Source organism: Netta rufina (assembly GCF_964035555.1).
Source record: "Netta rufina genome assembly, chromosome: 3".
Lineage (NCBI taxonomy): Eukaryota > Metazoa > Chordata > Aves > Anseriformes > Anatidae > Netta > Netta rufina.
The window spans coordinates 86,295,974-86,312,594 of NC_140125.1; positions in this window are offsets into that span (position 1 = coordinate 86,295,974).

A 16,621-nucleotide genomic window follows, 5' to 3' on the forward strand; every position below is an offset into this window, starting at 1 on the left:
TTTTCAGGCCACAAAGCTGACACTGAAGTTTCCTACCAGTGGAGGGAGGGTGGCTATATCCAAACTGCTGTGGGGAAGGCCCCTGGCATAGGCATCGTGCTGGCTCACAGGGGCACGGACCAGTGGGTTGAAGTGATCTGAGGCTGCCATGGCACAGCATCCATAGCTTGGGTCAGTGTCCCTAAGATTTGGTTTTGTTCAGATGCTTTGACTGTAAATTGGAAATGCTTTGCTTAAAGGAGACTCTGATTCTTGGGAATCGCTGTCATTTCTGCTGGGAGCAAGAAATGGCAGGTGCTCAGCAGAAATGGATACACATCTGCATATGTTTCCTGTAGTAGTAGTTTCCAAAGGTTTTAGATTATGGATCACTGTGAAACTGATATGTTTTGGTACCTAAAATTAAGCATTTGCAACAATTTCCAGGTCTTATGCATCACCTGGTTAATTAGAATTTACCCTATGTTATTGATGCAAATGCAGCTGCATGGCTCTTCAGCTAAATATAAGTGACTTTATCTGGAGCTGTAGTTTGGCAACTTTTATTGCACTGAAAGTCAGTTGAATCACGCATAACTGGGAACTATGACCTTTACGCTGACAGTGACAGGAATAAGAGAGAAGGCAGTTCAGTGATTAGGATACACACAGCAAAAAGACCCCAGAGTGAGATACAAGCTCTCTGGATACACTAAATTGTCCTTCTCACCTGGGATTGGGATGTTTGCCTCAAAGTGCCTCTTCCAAACAGGCACAGCAGGGGCTTTTATGTTTCTATGTAACAGAAGTAGTCTACTTTATTAAAAAAAAAATGTAAAAATGCATTCAATTTTTGTAAAACACATAGTTTAGCATGGTGCAAGTTTTGTCTAGGTGAGAGCTATGTGGGAGCAGCAATTGCATAGTCTTATCCAGCATACCTGAGCAGGACACAACAGTGTAACACGTACAGCACCAAAATAGAAAACCACAACACTGAGCAGTTACCGTTTCAGTTTATATCAAAAGGGTGAGGCCCCTTAAAATAAGCAGTTAGCGGTACAGGTGTCTTTACATCCAGGTGCTCAGTTTCTCAGCTGCCCATATTTAACAAGCTAACCTAAGTTTGTTCAGTAAGCCCTGCACTGATGCTTTCTACCACACCGGTGACAAATACTGGTGGCACGAGCCCTTCCCTGCTTCAGAAGGGTGGTGCTAGCTGCACATGAGGAAAGACAAAATGCTTGGAAGTGGCTTAACTGAGATGCTACTTCCTTGACTCCCCTTTCCTTGGCCATCCATGGATATTTTGGAGAAGAGTGCCCTCACAGGGGTTATTCATCTGGCTGTTACGTTGAGAGAAACACTCTAGTGCCTCACAGGCCTGCCTTGCTCCTGCATGAGGGGAGAGGCCGAACCCAGCCAGGTCAAGCCACACCAGGCCAAGCTGAGTCAAAACAGGCCAAGCTGAGCCGATCTGGGCCAGGCAGTCCTCCTCAGGTGACCCTATGGCCACTGACCGCCACCAGGAGCTGTGTCAGCCCTCCATCACCATCCTCCTCGGCCTGCCAGCAGCACGGGACCCCTGGCAAAGGGCTAACACAGCCCTGTCCCACTGAGCGCTCTGCAGGCAACCTGGTGAACCCGGTGTGGTGGCATCTCGAGTTGTCGAGATAAATGATCACTAAAAAAAAAAAAAAAAGCCTTTATATATATAAATTAAAAAAAAAAAAAAAAAAGTCTTTAATGTTTGTCAAACAGAAACCTGAAATAAGAGCAGGTAATTTTGCCTGGGAGTTTTATGATGACTTCTTTTTGTACTAATGTTAATTTTCAAAAACTCCCTGTGTCTAATATTGAAAGACAGCCTACGGCATGTTATCCAGACTACCCCCTCCTCCAGCCTCAGCCTCACTAAACCAAATACCATGTATGTAATCTCTCCCCCCTCCCACCACCCCCTGACCTCTGACAGCAATGATTCTTTTTGTTATTGATTCGGGTTTTTTTCTTCTCCCCCCAACACCCCACCCCCCCTTTTTTTTTTTTTTTTGGTTAAGCCCTAGTACACATACGTGTTGGGCAGGAAGTCAGATTTCCCCTGGTGAATTACCATGGAGGGGGGGAGGAAGGGGGCTTAGGTTTTGTTCTGTCATTATGGCTTCATTTCAAGGGATTCATATGATCTAATATTGAGCACACATTGTGAGTTAGTCCAATTCCCAAAACAGTGGCTACTAAAATTAAAAACAAACAAACAAACAAACAAACAAACAAAAAACCACTGTGGCTTTTTAAAAACATTAATAAGCCACAATGTCACAAGAAGGGGTCAAAATTCCCTTCTCATTTACAATGTAGAGCAAAGCTAGTGAGCTGGGGATCTGCTCCAAGAAAGGCAGTGCTATGCAGTGTTTTGCACTTTTAAACAAATGTTTCTATCACCCTGAGGTGCACTGCTGATTACAGTGGGACCAAATTTGTCCATGACATCAAGTGTTATGTAGCCTGAGATCACACAGTCAGAATTCCCACTTGCTAAAGGTAATGACTGCAGGAGTCATTTCATTTCCTCTCCTCTGACATTCATAACAGAAGAGTGTGAAGAGCACTGAAGTGATGCCTGGAAAACATTTTACTTCCAACTCTGATAACATTTATACTGGTGTAAACCTTCGAGAATTGGACTGACTTCAGCAACTTTACTCCAGATATTCTGTAGGATTAGTAGGATGGGAATTTAGCCAGGCTATTTATAAAAATAGTCTCTTACTTCCTTTTACGTGTTCTGGAGTAATAAATAAATAAAATATATATTAAATTGCTGCTGTTGCAATCCACGTGCCACAAAGATATGCCGACCTAAGCACACCTTATTGTTAAGTCCTCTTTTAAATATTGGCACATCTTGCACTGGTTACTTGTTGCAGTTTAATGGGAATAAAGCATCTCAGCCTTTTCTGTGGTCCTTAATGCACAGCCACTTAAAGAGCAAGGGAAGTAGTCAGACTGATATTTCAGCGTGATAGGTTACAGCTTATTTAGCCTGCAATGTACTACCTGCAATGAGGACAAAACTAATTTCTCCTTGAGGGTGGAGATCACATTATTTTTCATTTACGTATTATTAATGCACAGCCTAGCAGAAAGAGATGTTGTTACATGGCTTTTTCATGATCACGTGCATGTCTAGACCAGCCTACATTTGCCTAAAAGAAAAAAAGTCATCGTTTCCAGAGACTTTTTTCAAAAAAGGGAAGTTTGGGTGGTGGTGATAGAGCAATGAATGGTGATCCCTGGCAGAGCTGCTCTCTGCTAAGGCTGGTGCTGGGCTGGGTCCTTGGAGGCAGGAAAGCCTCCGGTGCTTGCCAGCGCTCCTGTGCATTTGAGTCATAGCAGTAGTGAGCACCGTGTAAGTTCAAAATGCATTACTCAGAGCAGGCAGGTTGCTCAGGCCCATCAGGCTCAGCCATACCCCAGTCTACGTGAATGTCAAACTTAATGTATTCATCACCAGAATTTTCCTCCTCTCACTCTTTCTTTTAGGCACTCAGCAGGGAAGACCTATTAAGGCAGAATTTCGTATTGTTGGAGTTTCGCTATTGAATTAACCAACTCTCAGTTCGGTTTGCCATTACTTCAGACTTTGAGCTTTGCTCCCCTTCCCTGCATGGGCGCTAAATCAGATGTCCACACCGGGCTACACTGTGCACTCAGTTCTCCTCAGGGCTTTAGTTTTCCATGTGTCTGCACATTATAAGTCGGCTACAACAGCCACATCACCCAGCACGTTGAGTTACCTCACTGTCACACGTTCTTTCATCCAAGCTGGCTTTCCTCTCCCAGAATAGCAACCCACCAGCAGCTGTGACCAAGAGCAAGCTGATCTTTATTGTGCAGAGCTTCATGATACTTTCCACTGCACAGCTATGCATGCATTTATAGAAGTGTCTACACATGCTGTAGGTGGCACAGCGTTTCCAGCTTCAACTCCCCAAGGTACCTGTGGTTTCCCTCTGTCCTCTGATGGCTTCTGTCTCGCTGTTCCCCCACCCTCACAGTGGAGCAGGGTGCTCCTGGGTCAGTTTCTGGGGGGAACACATTCCTCTGCTCCGTGGTCTTTGGCAAAGTTGAGGATCCCAAGTGCAGCTTGTTGAAAACATCCAGCCCCTAATGCTCCTCTTTGTGCTTGTCTTCTTCATCTTGCAGATGGCTACATCTGTAGAAATGCAGCAGTCTGGCCAAGTTCTGCAAAGGGCTTACCTTCTATATTTCACAGTGTTTAAATTTTTTGAATTATCAACGCCTCCTATTTGGAAATAATTTCGAATTAAGCTCTCATCAAGCCCCACCAAATAAAGAAAATATAGGTTGGTTTCATCTCTCTCTCTGTCTTTTTTTTTTTTTTTCTTTTATTCTCTACATTGAAGTTTCAGCCTGTAATAGTAACATCTGTTGCATAGCTGTCAGCAGAGTAATTGTTCCCAACCTCTTTTTATTGGCCTGCTCTTCCTGTTGTGTTTCAGGGTATTTCAACTAAGTATTTTCAGCGCTAGGGGAGGTGCAACTAAATCATATTGATCATGACTTATTTTTTGCAGAGTTTAAAAGAAACAAGCTATTTGAAAATACATACTAATTTATAAGAGGTCAAATAAGTCTGTTTTAATACTGCAATGAGGAAAATATCATCTGTATATAAAATTAATCCATCAAAGCCTATAATAACTTGGAAATAATTGCAGGACATCAGAGAGGACAGCAAAAACAGGAGCTGATAACTTTGTGGAACCAGTAAGTGTTTAATCTATAAACTCTCTTGCTTTGAGCTGGGTGAAGCAGAGACAAGTAGACACAAGAAAAAGTACAAACAAGTTCTTTATTCTGAAACTGCATTAGAGCACTCTAAAGATAGCATCAGGGACTGCGTGGAAATCCCCTGGATACTCTTTGTAATTTTTTCCGGTGAATCTCAGGATAGCAAATATGAGAGGCAAGGGTAAGTGGATGACCACAGCTGGTGTAAGCCGCACTCTGGCATTCTGCTTTTGTGGTGCAGACACCCAGGGTGGAATTCAGCTTGCTTGTCCTTCTCTCCCTTGACTATAAGTAGCATTCTGATGACTAGTTCAGATGTAGATGTTTACACTGTAAAGGTGACACATTTGATGAGATGTATCCCACACACCATTTCTAAGGTGATGTTTCGTCTCGAAGAAAGTTAGAAAATCAGGGCAATGCACGGATTACCTTTTACTTTGTAGCTTAATGACTACTCAGATTTTGATGATGGGCAAACCACAGAAATCATTATAATGTATGGCAATTAATGCCTCCTGATGCCAGCTGTTAGGCATTTAAATGCCTCGCATAGCTGGGGGAAGTAACCTCTCACATCTTCCATGTATCTATTTGTTCTGCAAGAAACTAAGAAAGAAGAACTAACACTCACCTAACTCACCTCAATAGTTATGAGATTATACTCATTAATGATTATAATATGATCCTGAGGTGAAAGATCCAATACTTAAATTATTATACTTAATATTTCTATCTGTATTGATGATGTACTCGCTCCCCACCAACAATGTAATTTTGGGATCAGACGAGTCCCAACTTTAGAGATTCTAGCATTTTTCTGAACTAACTTTATCTTGTTTTCTTTCAGGTACTCCATGGGATATAGAGGAACCAAGATGAAACTTGCCCAAAATGAACATGTAGAACAAGATACATGTCTCTGCACTAAGCAATCAGCTAAATCATAAGCCCGCTCTGTTTACCATTTACACAGTTAGCTTACCAGTGTTACAGAAGTGTATTTGAATTCCTAAATAATTTCCAGCTCAGGTGTGTTGTGATCCCAGTGTAGAAAATCAGAGTGCAGTAATATCAGAGAAGGGCTGTTTGGAGTAAGTGTTAACTGCAAGATACTTGGCATTGTTACCAAGGACAATATATGCCGTGCTTGCATTAATAATGCATTCAGGAAAAGAAGATTTTCCTTTGCAGTAGGTGGAATTGCATCAAAGAACTACCTGGCTCCATCATCAATTTCTCCTGTTAACTGAGCAAAAGATCTGAAATGTTGTCAAACTACATGAAAAAGTACTGGGTCACAATTCTCTGCATGCCTCACTCAGTTGGCTGCAGATCATTATGTTTAGCTTCTTTGAATCATAAAGATCAAGATGTACCAGGGAATTTGTATCCAGCTTATACAATGATTAATGTTATAAACTGAGGGGGAAATAGATGACCAATTTGTTTACTCTGAGGTTTTCAAAGTTATCAAGGGAGATGAGAATAAACCATTGTGGCATGAACAAGGAAGTGAAGTGAGAAGTTCATCTTCTCTCTAGCTAGCTGTTATCTATTTTTTGCAGTGATTTATTGCCATAATCAATGAATAAACACCCTTTTTGCAGTGGAAAATGTTCCTAATAAAGATAAAATTCCGATCTCAGTGAAAAGTGGGAAGTACCAGTAAAAAGTTATTAAAATGGAAAAAAAAGGCTAAGCAATGAGAAATACAGGGGCAAAAACACCTCTTCTCCTAGCTTGCTTATACATACAAGAACTGCATAATTTCTTTTTACCCCTGCAACAAACAGTGAACATATATTGAGATATTTGCCCATTGTGCCCCCCCTACCCTCTTTGTTGTTTTCAGGATATAAAACCCCTTGTATATTTGTCTGTATTAAAATGCATTTGTTTCAGTGCATCTAGATTGCTAACCCAACTATCTCCAACCTAGAAAATTCTGTGTGATTCTGTGTGTGTGTGTCTGTTTTACAGACTCTTCCGTCTCCTCCATTTTTACCAGTTTACCAGTCTTTATGTCTTTTTTTTTTTTTTATCAGTAATGACTTAATATTTTCTTCCTGGCCACAGATGAAACTGTTGAATTAAATAAAATCTGGCACTGATCTCTGCGGAAAATCACCAGAGAAGTCATGTGCTAAAGATTTCTTATTGCCAATCTATTAATTTTGCCAGGATGTCAGTTCTCAGCTTAATGTGTGTGCTGTTTCTGGCAGTGAGAATTGCTATATTTTTTCTATCAGAACATTGTATAATATTGAATCAAATACCTCACAAATGTCTACGTAATCACTTTTATCAACCATTTTAGTAACTACTATCAGCTATTCATGGAATCATTTATTTATTTTTTTAAAGGTGTTTTATTCTATTAATTAACATAAAATGACATGAGCTATTTTCCTTCTTCTTCAAACAACTGTTGTAGGATTTGTGGGTGTAAGTTGCCTTCAAGAAGAAATGATGTTATTTACTTATATCACACAAGAACAGTATTTTCCATTGCATTAATAATTTAAGGGGAACGTTAAATACAGAACCAGGATGTTTACTGAACACTTTTTCCCTGTATGTTTATAGAATTGTTTATCTCCAGAGGAGATATTTACTGCTTCTGAGATGAATTTGATGATAAAAATTTCTTTATTGCCTTTAGCTTTGCTAACCTTTGATTTTCCCTCAATGTGAGTGTAATTTGGCTAGAGAAGATATCCAAAGTGTTCCTAAGTTCATCCTTCTACATGTTTGTGTTCTCTTTTTGTAAAGTGGAATTATATTGTAAAAGATCTAATCACTTTACACATGCACAAAATGACCTACAGTATAAAAAACTCTTCAATGTCATTAACTTTTTGTAGTGTCTGTGTACCAATCTAAACCCCATGAAAAATAAACAAAGTCAAGCCCTTGGCAAAGTTTTGCTTAGCAAAAGGTTGCCAGGCAATCTTTTTTTACCTACCCTCTATCCAAAACATGTAAACCACTGTATCTTCTGCCATCTGGTGCTCGACTTTGTGGAGTTTCAATCCCTGTATGTGGGAGAGAAGTGTTCATGCTATAAGCAACTCAGATGTCAAATGAACAAATGGATGACACACAGTGTGTACTGGGTTACAGTTCAACCGTCAGGTTTTGGCATTATGTGGTAATGCAAAAAGTTCCCTCCTCCTACGTGTCTGCACAATTCATCAGGCTCCACTGCCATATTCTTGCTACTGAGCTGTTCCAGCACAGCAGAGAAAATGATCCTTCAGACACTCAACCTAAAAAATTTGATAGCCTTCATTTGTAGTTCCACTCAATTGTTATGTTGTACAAAGGCTAAACAAACTGCAAACACAGTTAAAAAAAAAAATAATCAAATATTTTCTTATGCTAAATAAGAGAGAAAAAATGTGTTATGGGCTTCCTCCATTGGGTCACTGAAAACTTTCAGGAAGAAAGCATTAATTTTATAAACAGCATTTCATGTATTTGTAATGAGATTTACATAGGGGTATAAGCAAAAAAGAGATAATCCATGGGAAGTCTGTGAATGCTTTTTCTCAAGAGAGAAAAATTTGTCTAAAAATTTGTCTATTATATTTGAATGGCTCAGCTGAAGGTCATCTACACCAGTGCAACCGCATGTGCAGCAAACAGAAGGAGATAGAGCTTTGTGTGGCAAGCAAATTATGACTTAGTTGCCATCACTGACACATGGTGGGATGACTTCCACAAGTGGAGTGCTGCAATGGATGGCTATAAGCTCTTCAGAAAGGACTGACAACGAAGGAGGGACATTGGCATGCCTCTCTGTATTAGAGGGTGTTTTGATGTTGTAGAGCTCAGGGCTCATAATGATAAAGTCAAGCCCCTATCGGTAAGGATCGGTGTAAGACCAACAAGCCAGACATCCTGCTGGGGGTCAATTATAGACCACCAAACCAGGATGAAGAGACAGACGAGGCATTCTACAAACGGCTGGCAGAAGTCATGCTATCATCAGCACTCTTTTTCATGGGAGACTTCAGCTTCCTAGACATATGCTGGCAATACAATACAGCCCAGAAGAACCAGTCTAGGAAGTTCCTGGAGTGTGTGGAAGACGACATCCTGACACAGCTGGTAAGTGAGCCTACCAGGCGGGTGCCCCACTAGACTTCCTGTTCACGAACAGAGAAGGACTGGTGAGAGATGTGGTGGTCAGGAGCTGTCTTGGGCAGAGTGACCACAAAATGGTAGAGTTCTCTCTTCTTGGTGAAGTCAGGAGGGCGTGGTGGTTTTACTCAGCTGGGCAGCTGAGCTTCCACCACAACCACTCACTCCCCCTGCTCAGAGAGAAAGGGGGAGAAAATATGATGGAATAGGGTTGAGATAAGGACAGGTAGATCACAACAATTATCATCATGGATGAAACTGACTCAACATAGGAGATTAATGAAATTTATTACCTATTACTAACAAGCTAGAGCAATGAGAAACTAAAAAAAAAAAAAACAAAAAAAACAAAAACAAACAAAAAAAAACCACAAACAAACAAACAAAACAAAACAAAGAACTCCTTCCCCTCATCCACCCTCTTCTGTATCCTCTCCCCCCTGCCCTGAGCAGCACAGGGGATCGGGGAACGGAGGCTGCGGTCAGTCTCTGACGCTTCATCTCCCTCACTCCCTGCCCCTGCTCCCCATGGGGTCCCTCCCATGGATGCCGTCCTTCCTGAACTGGGCCTGAGGGGCTGCCCACAAGCAGCAGCTCTTCAAACACTGCTCCCACACGGCTCTGTACCACAGGCAGCAGCTCCCTCCAGACCCCCTGCTCATGCATGGTCTCCTCTCCATGGGCTGCAGCTCCAGTCAGGGGCCTGCTCCTGGGTTAAAACTGGCTGGATGGCCGGGCCCAGAGAGTAGTGGTGAATGCAGTGAAATCCAGCTGGCAACCAGTCACCAGTGGTGTTCCCCAGGGGTCGGTGTTGGGGCTCATCCTTTTTAATACCTTTATTGATGATGTAGACGAGGGGATTGACTGCACCCTCAGTAAGTTTGCAGATGCCACCAAGCTGGGGAGAAGTGTCAATCTGCCGGAGGTTAGGAAGGCCCTGCAGAAGGACCTGGACAGGTTGGATCGATGGGCAGAGGCCAATGGGGTGAGGTTCAACATAGCTAAGTGCCGGGTCCTACACTTTGGTCACAACAACCCCATACAGCACTACAGGATTGGGGCAAGGTGGCTGGAAAGCTGTGCAGAGGAAAAGGACCTGGAAGTGTTGGTTGATGAACATGAGCCAGCAGTGTGCCCAGGTGGCCAATAAGGCCAACGGCATCCTGGCTGGTATCAGGAATAGTGCAGCCAGCAGGAGCAGGGAGGTGATCGTCCCCTGTACTCTGCTCTGGTGAGGCCGCACCTCGAGTGCTGTGTTCAGCTTTGGGGCCCTCACTACAAGAAGGACATCAAGGTGCTCGAGTGAGTCCAGAGAAGGACTACGAAGCTGGGGCAGGGCCTGGAACACAAGTCCTATGGGGAACAACTGAGAGAACCGGGGTTGTTTAGTCTGGAGAGGAGGAGGCTCAGGGGACACCTTATTGCTCTCTACAGCTACCTGAAAGAAAGGTGTGGGGAGCTGGGGGTTGGCCTCTTCTCACAGGTAACTAGTGGTAGGACTAGAGGGAATGGCCTCAAGTTGTGGCAGGAGAGGTTTAGGTTGGAAATGAGGAGACATTTCTTCTCAGAAAGAGCAGTCAGGCATTGGGATGGGTTGCCCATGAAAGTGGTGGCATCACCGTACCTGGGGGTGTTGAAGGAAAGGATGTATGTGGTACTTGGGGCACGGTTTAGAGGGCAATATTGTATGTGGATCGTAGATTAAATGATCTCAGAGTTTTTTTCCAACCTTAACGATTCTATGATTCTATTTCCCTGTCCTTCTCAGCTGCAGAGTCTCCAGGTTGCAACTCCCAGGACTGAGGACACCTCAGGACTATTTTTCTCCAAATGGTTTGGGTCTGGTAGGTCCGAAGAGGAAATTTTCTCTCTGGACACTCCACCTGGGAAGAGCGTAAATGGTGTTTTTACATGGACATTTGCAAAGAGGGCATTTCCTATTCATAACTACAAGAGATTATAGATTTGCCTCTTTAAAAAGAATTAATTGCCAAGAAGAACCACACAAGCTGACTCCTGGGTTTGGCTGGCAGGCACCAACCTGGTGGCACTGCTACAGCTGCTATGGTAAAGCATGGCAGGAGATGGCCTTCCCCTCTGCCTTGTGACACTTGTTCCTCCCCACCACGCTGCCTGTGGAACCTACACTGCCATGTGCACACAGGAGGCCACCACAGCCCCTCCAGGGCTGAGATGTTTCTGTGGGGAGCCATTTTCCCTCCCTGTCACCTGCTGGGGCTGGGCCTCCTGTGGGGTAGGGGAGATGGGGCAAGACAAGAGAGCAAGCCAAGGGCTCTTGAACAATGCCAGGAGTGGATGAATCTGCTCATCACGTATTTCTTTTTCATGCATTTAATTAGTTATTTCCATCTTCTGATTTATTCCCTTTTCTTTTCCTGTACTCTCTATGCCAGCAAGCCCCAGCACTGCCCCTGTGTCCTGGGAGCCAGTGCAACAGGACACACTGGCACCAGGTCAAAGCTAATGTACCTCCTGCTGCTGGAGGACAGGGGCAGCTCCACATGGCAACCATGCATGGCTCAGCTCAACTTCCACGACTTCCCCCAGCATGACCTAAAATACAGCCCAGTGTCTTTAGGATGCGTGGAAAAACCTCTTGAAATCTCTTTGCTGCTTCCGCATACAGAGCCTAGCTGAATCTCTTGGGGTTTTGTTTTTTTGTTGCTTGTTTATTTGTTAGATTTTGTCTCATTTCCTGTGAATTTTGAAAGAAAAAGTTTTAAAAAGTCCCCAGGCAAGCATGTTTCCAGCATGAAACTCAGCAGTGCCTGTCCTGCCTAGCCAGGCTGCTCACTCATGCCCAAGCTGTGCGTGAAGAGTGAGCTAGGCAGAAGTTTCTAACCACTGACACCACCCCATTCACCCACAAGGACACAACTTTTGGCCTTTAAACTCTGATTCATCCATTTCATCCGTTCTCAAAATGATTCTACAGAGAGTTAGAGGTATAAGCCTGTATAAACATATTTATACCACACTGGTCGTGTGGGACAGACAGGTGTGCAAGACTGTGCTTACCTTTGCTCACAGCAGTGAGCCAGAGCATCTGTGTGCCAAATATTTTCAGGCTTTGTAATTTAAATGAAACTGCAATAACAAAAAATAAAAATAAAAATATATATATCTGTAACTGATTTTCTGTGAAAAACTATGAACAGGATGAAGAAAGAGAAAGCAGAGTGTTTTGCTGGTTTTCTTTTTTTTTTTTTTAAACTAAGATTGCAGCTCACCGTTGTAAAATTACCTCAGTCAAAACAACATTGCAATATCATTGTATATAATGTCAAAGCCTTAACATACAGCTGTTGCCTGACACAATACAATATTACTGAAATGCTGATAAAGAAAAGGACAGTGTATATTTATATTGTACCTCGCCTTCTTCTACAAATAAGTTACCTAACCAAACAAACAGTGAGAGGAAAATGAGATCTTGCATACATTACTTATTTTGTCACCAAAATTAAGTTTACCACATAGTGTTAATAACTGCAATTTAAAGACATCATCTCACTGAATAACAGTGAGAAACAGGAAAAGATAAGTCACACCACACCCAGAAACCACGCTTGCATAGTCACAGAATAACCTGAGTTTCCTGAACAAATGACAGGTGATTTTTTCCAACCTTCAGATAGTCATTTTTGTCCTCCTAATTCTGGCTTAATCAAAAACCACATGTGAAAATCTTAAAAAAATCCACCCTTAAGTACTCACCTAGGCTGGACAAGTCTGTTCTCTTCGCCCACTGGCAGTGCAGGGGCTCATCTCAGCAGAGGGTCTCCCCCTGTACTCACCTCCTCCTCCCTGCTAAGGATGCTGCAGTGGGTGGGATGCTTTACCACTGGGCCACCTAGCAGTTCCTCTACTTCTGCTTGGATCATGTCCAAATTCCTCTAACCAGAGGAATAAGGATATAAAAGCATATCTGATATCATTCGATCAATACCCACTTGAGAGTAACCAGGGATGACTTTAAAAAATGCCCCCTACTTTTCCCTTGCCTATTAATTACACAAACTCCTCCTCCCCTCCCCTTGTCAGTGAGACACAGGGGAAACTAGCCACTGGTGATGACTTATCTGCACAGATTTCATGTGGCTTGTCATCACAAGACTGGGTTTAGCACATCATGCAGCTGTTTTGCTAAACAGAGTGCTTTATTCTGTCTTTGGTCACTTTTTTTTTTTTTTTTTTTTTTTTTTGGCCAAAGTATAACATTTGCACGGATATGCGTTTCAAAAACAAATTCTATCAACTTCTAGATGGTATCTCCACTGTCTCAACCCTCACTACTGTAAAATCTAAGTTGGAAGTTTACCATGATTCATGCAACCTCTTCCTTTCCCACGTGAAAATAGTTCTTGTTCCTCAGACACCTTACCTAGGAGTCTCTCACACATCTGTGTACCTGAGGCTCGAATGCTTGTACATAAGTCTCAATTGTTCCTTATTTCAGCTCAGGGTCAGATGTTTCAGACATCATTCATACTTCCAGTCACATCTCTCCAAGTAACGTGAAAATATTGTCATATTTTTTCCAAAATGCCATGGGGTACTTCCATTTCAAAAGCTATCACTGCTAGAAAATTTCAGGTGGGAATCAAGCCTGTGGCTGGAGCCAGCACATCATGCACACCAGCTGATACCCCCAAAGGATGCCTTCAGTTCCCACCACTCCACTGTCATCTGGCTGGCAGATCTCCGCAGCTTTGCCATGTGCACGGTCTTCCATCTGTTTTGGCGTCCTGATGTCTTCATCTCTGTGCTTTCCCCTGGCAGAGTCTCGTTGCTGCCTGCCTGTGCTGGGAAGCCGCTGCATGTGCTGAGGACCCCGAGTCATCAGGGCAGTGCCTGTGGTCAACACAGCTGCTGCCATGCAGTGAGAGTGCTGTGACATAGCTGGCTGAAAAAAGTTTCCCTGTGGGCAGATTCCCCTTCCCAGTTCCTCTTTTAGCCATTTTTTTGCCTCCCCCTCACTCATCACAGCCTCATCCTGTCTGCTTGGCCAGCAGCCTGCTGCCTGTGTGCTGTCATCCCTGGTGCAAACAAGCACCACAATTGCTTTGTGAAGCCCGCAGGACTTCACAGCTCTCATGTAATGACATGAAATGTTTGAAAATAGCTAAAAGAGACATTTTTTGTGCCACATACTCTTTTTTTTTTTTATTATTATTTTTAGTTTAGTTTATAAGTAATTTGCTGCAGTGCTTGGTGAAAGTATTTGCAAACATGGCTGTAGAGCAACCCCAGCATTTTGTCTCCAACTAACCATTATTCTTTACCAGGTGAAGGACCAAGGACAAAGCATTGCAGAAGTTCTGTTAGTACACTGGTGAGGACAATCCACCATGAGAAAGAAAAACGATGGCATGGACGTTTAGATGTAGAGCTTAGGGATATGGTTTAGTGGGGACTGCTAGCATTAGGTCAGAGGTTGGACTCGATGATCTTGAGGTCTCTTCCAACCTAGAAATTCTGTGATTCTGTGATTCTGTGTGATGTGGCTGACAGACTCTGCTGTCTTGCAGTGCTTCTCTGCCTCTTTAAGAAACTACCCAACCAAGAGGGAAGGAGTGTTTGAATTTTTCTAGGAGGTTATTTAGGGATGCCTGTTGCCTAATTAAGAAATGTTTCCATCAAGTGATTAGCAGGCTACCCAACTGTGTGCATCTTTTATTCACCTTCTGCTTGGGAGCACACCCAGGCTCTGTGCTTTATACTGAGCTATTTTCACCTTTTTTTGTTGCAGCTGTTTTCAATTGAAAGTGCTGAAAATGCTTCTCCTCTGCCTAATGGTCAAGAAAATAAGAAATACTACTTAGACTTGCCAGAGAAACAATCCAGTCACCTGTAGTCCTTTACAGGTTTCTTTGATACCTGCTTTTTGCTGAGGAGGCACCTCCTCAGAGACACACATGCCCTTTCTCCCTTCCCACCTTGGACAGACTGGCAGCATGCCCCTATACTGTTCTGTAGAGCCCGCAGCCCATGCGGGTCCTTCAAGACCTGCTGTGTTCTGCTTAGGTGATCAAGGCTTAAAATGGCATGAGAGCCTGGGAGAATTGTTCCCTCAAGAACCACTTCCTGTCATTACTCTGTACCTTTTTTTTTTTGGCTTGAGAAGAACCATAGCTACCACTTGTAAACGTTTCCTCCCTCTTCAATAATTTTCTCATGTCCTCTCCATTTTATAAAAGGAAATCCAGATGTGCCTGTTTTTTCCAGTGCCTGTTGAAGATGGAGAAAAAAACACAAGCTTCAGTAGCTGACTTTCATACACTACACAAATACCCCAGCAATGAGTAAAATACAGCTCACTCTTCAGAACTTCATAAGAGATCTAACCCATGTTTCGTTCTACAAGCAAAGAGGGATGATGCACCTCAGATGAATCAGGTAAACATCCCACACTTGCCTGAGCACTGGAGGCAGTCAGTGACAGTTTTCTCAGTGACCAGTGTCCCCTGGAGGTCCTCAGGTTCAGACCCATTGCTGTGAAGGCTGGGTTATTGCACAGCAGAGGAGGGTCTGTCTACCTAAGCATATCCATTGATTGATTAGAACTGCAAAAAGAGAAGATCAGAGACAAATCTTTTGTCAAGCTTCATGCAGATTTCACTGAAACTGACCTGAGCAGCCATTAAAATTCTTACCACCCCCAGGGGCACCACAAGTTATGTGGGAGGCTGATTATCAATATACTGCATCTCTCCCTTAAAAAAGGGTCCCTGAAAATCCCTCTGCTACATGCTGTATTTCTGCTGCTTCCCTGAGGGATGTGTCACCTCCACCTGCTTGTAGAAATAAGATTTATACAGATTTAAAGAAGATTTAAGTACAGATTTATATGGCTTTGCCTGTCTAACAAGGGTGCCTCATGCCAGCAGCTTCAAATCTCTCAGTGAAGTCTGGGTTAATACCACAAATCTTCCAGCGTAGCTTCCTGGCAGCTCTTCACTTCAAAACTTTTCTTACACTGGGATGGTTGGTGGAACAAAAACCAATACCAAAGATAGAAAATGTTTGAGACTAAAAATACAGAGTAACCAGGGGTATTGTGTGTGGTTGAATAAGGGGAAGTACTTGACCTCATGGTGCCCTGGGTTCCAGATGAGCAGTCCTGAGCCTGTCGAATCAGTATCCGACAGCTTGCTTTTTTTGTCAGTGTTCGTCCTTGGCATTATGTGTCACATCTCAAAGAAAAAATAAGTCGTTTATAACTTCATATAAATACCTGCCTATGGGAATTAGTGACAGCTGCTACAGGTATGCCCAACAAACAGTCTGTATCCGTGAGAATAATGTACATTTGATGTAGCGATTGAATATGTACTACTTATAGAAATTATACATATATATATATATATATATATATATATATTACTTATACATAGAAAAAGAAGGAAAAGGTGAACAAAGCATTCAGTACATGGAGAGAGAAAACAAGGGCACTGGAGTTTAATGTTCATTACCTTCTATTCAGATAGACTACAAATCCTTTCTAGATGCCTGTCTTTGAATAAGAGAATTTTGTGGGTTATCTGGGGACTCCAGACTGATGAATTCAGTTCTTGTGTCTCCCACAAATTTCCCATATAACTTGGAGAAATCATTCAACCTATCAATACCTAAGCTTTTTTTCTTTTCTTTT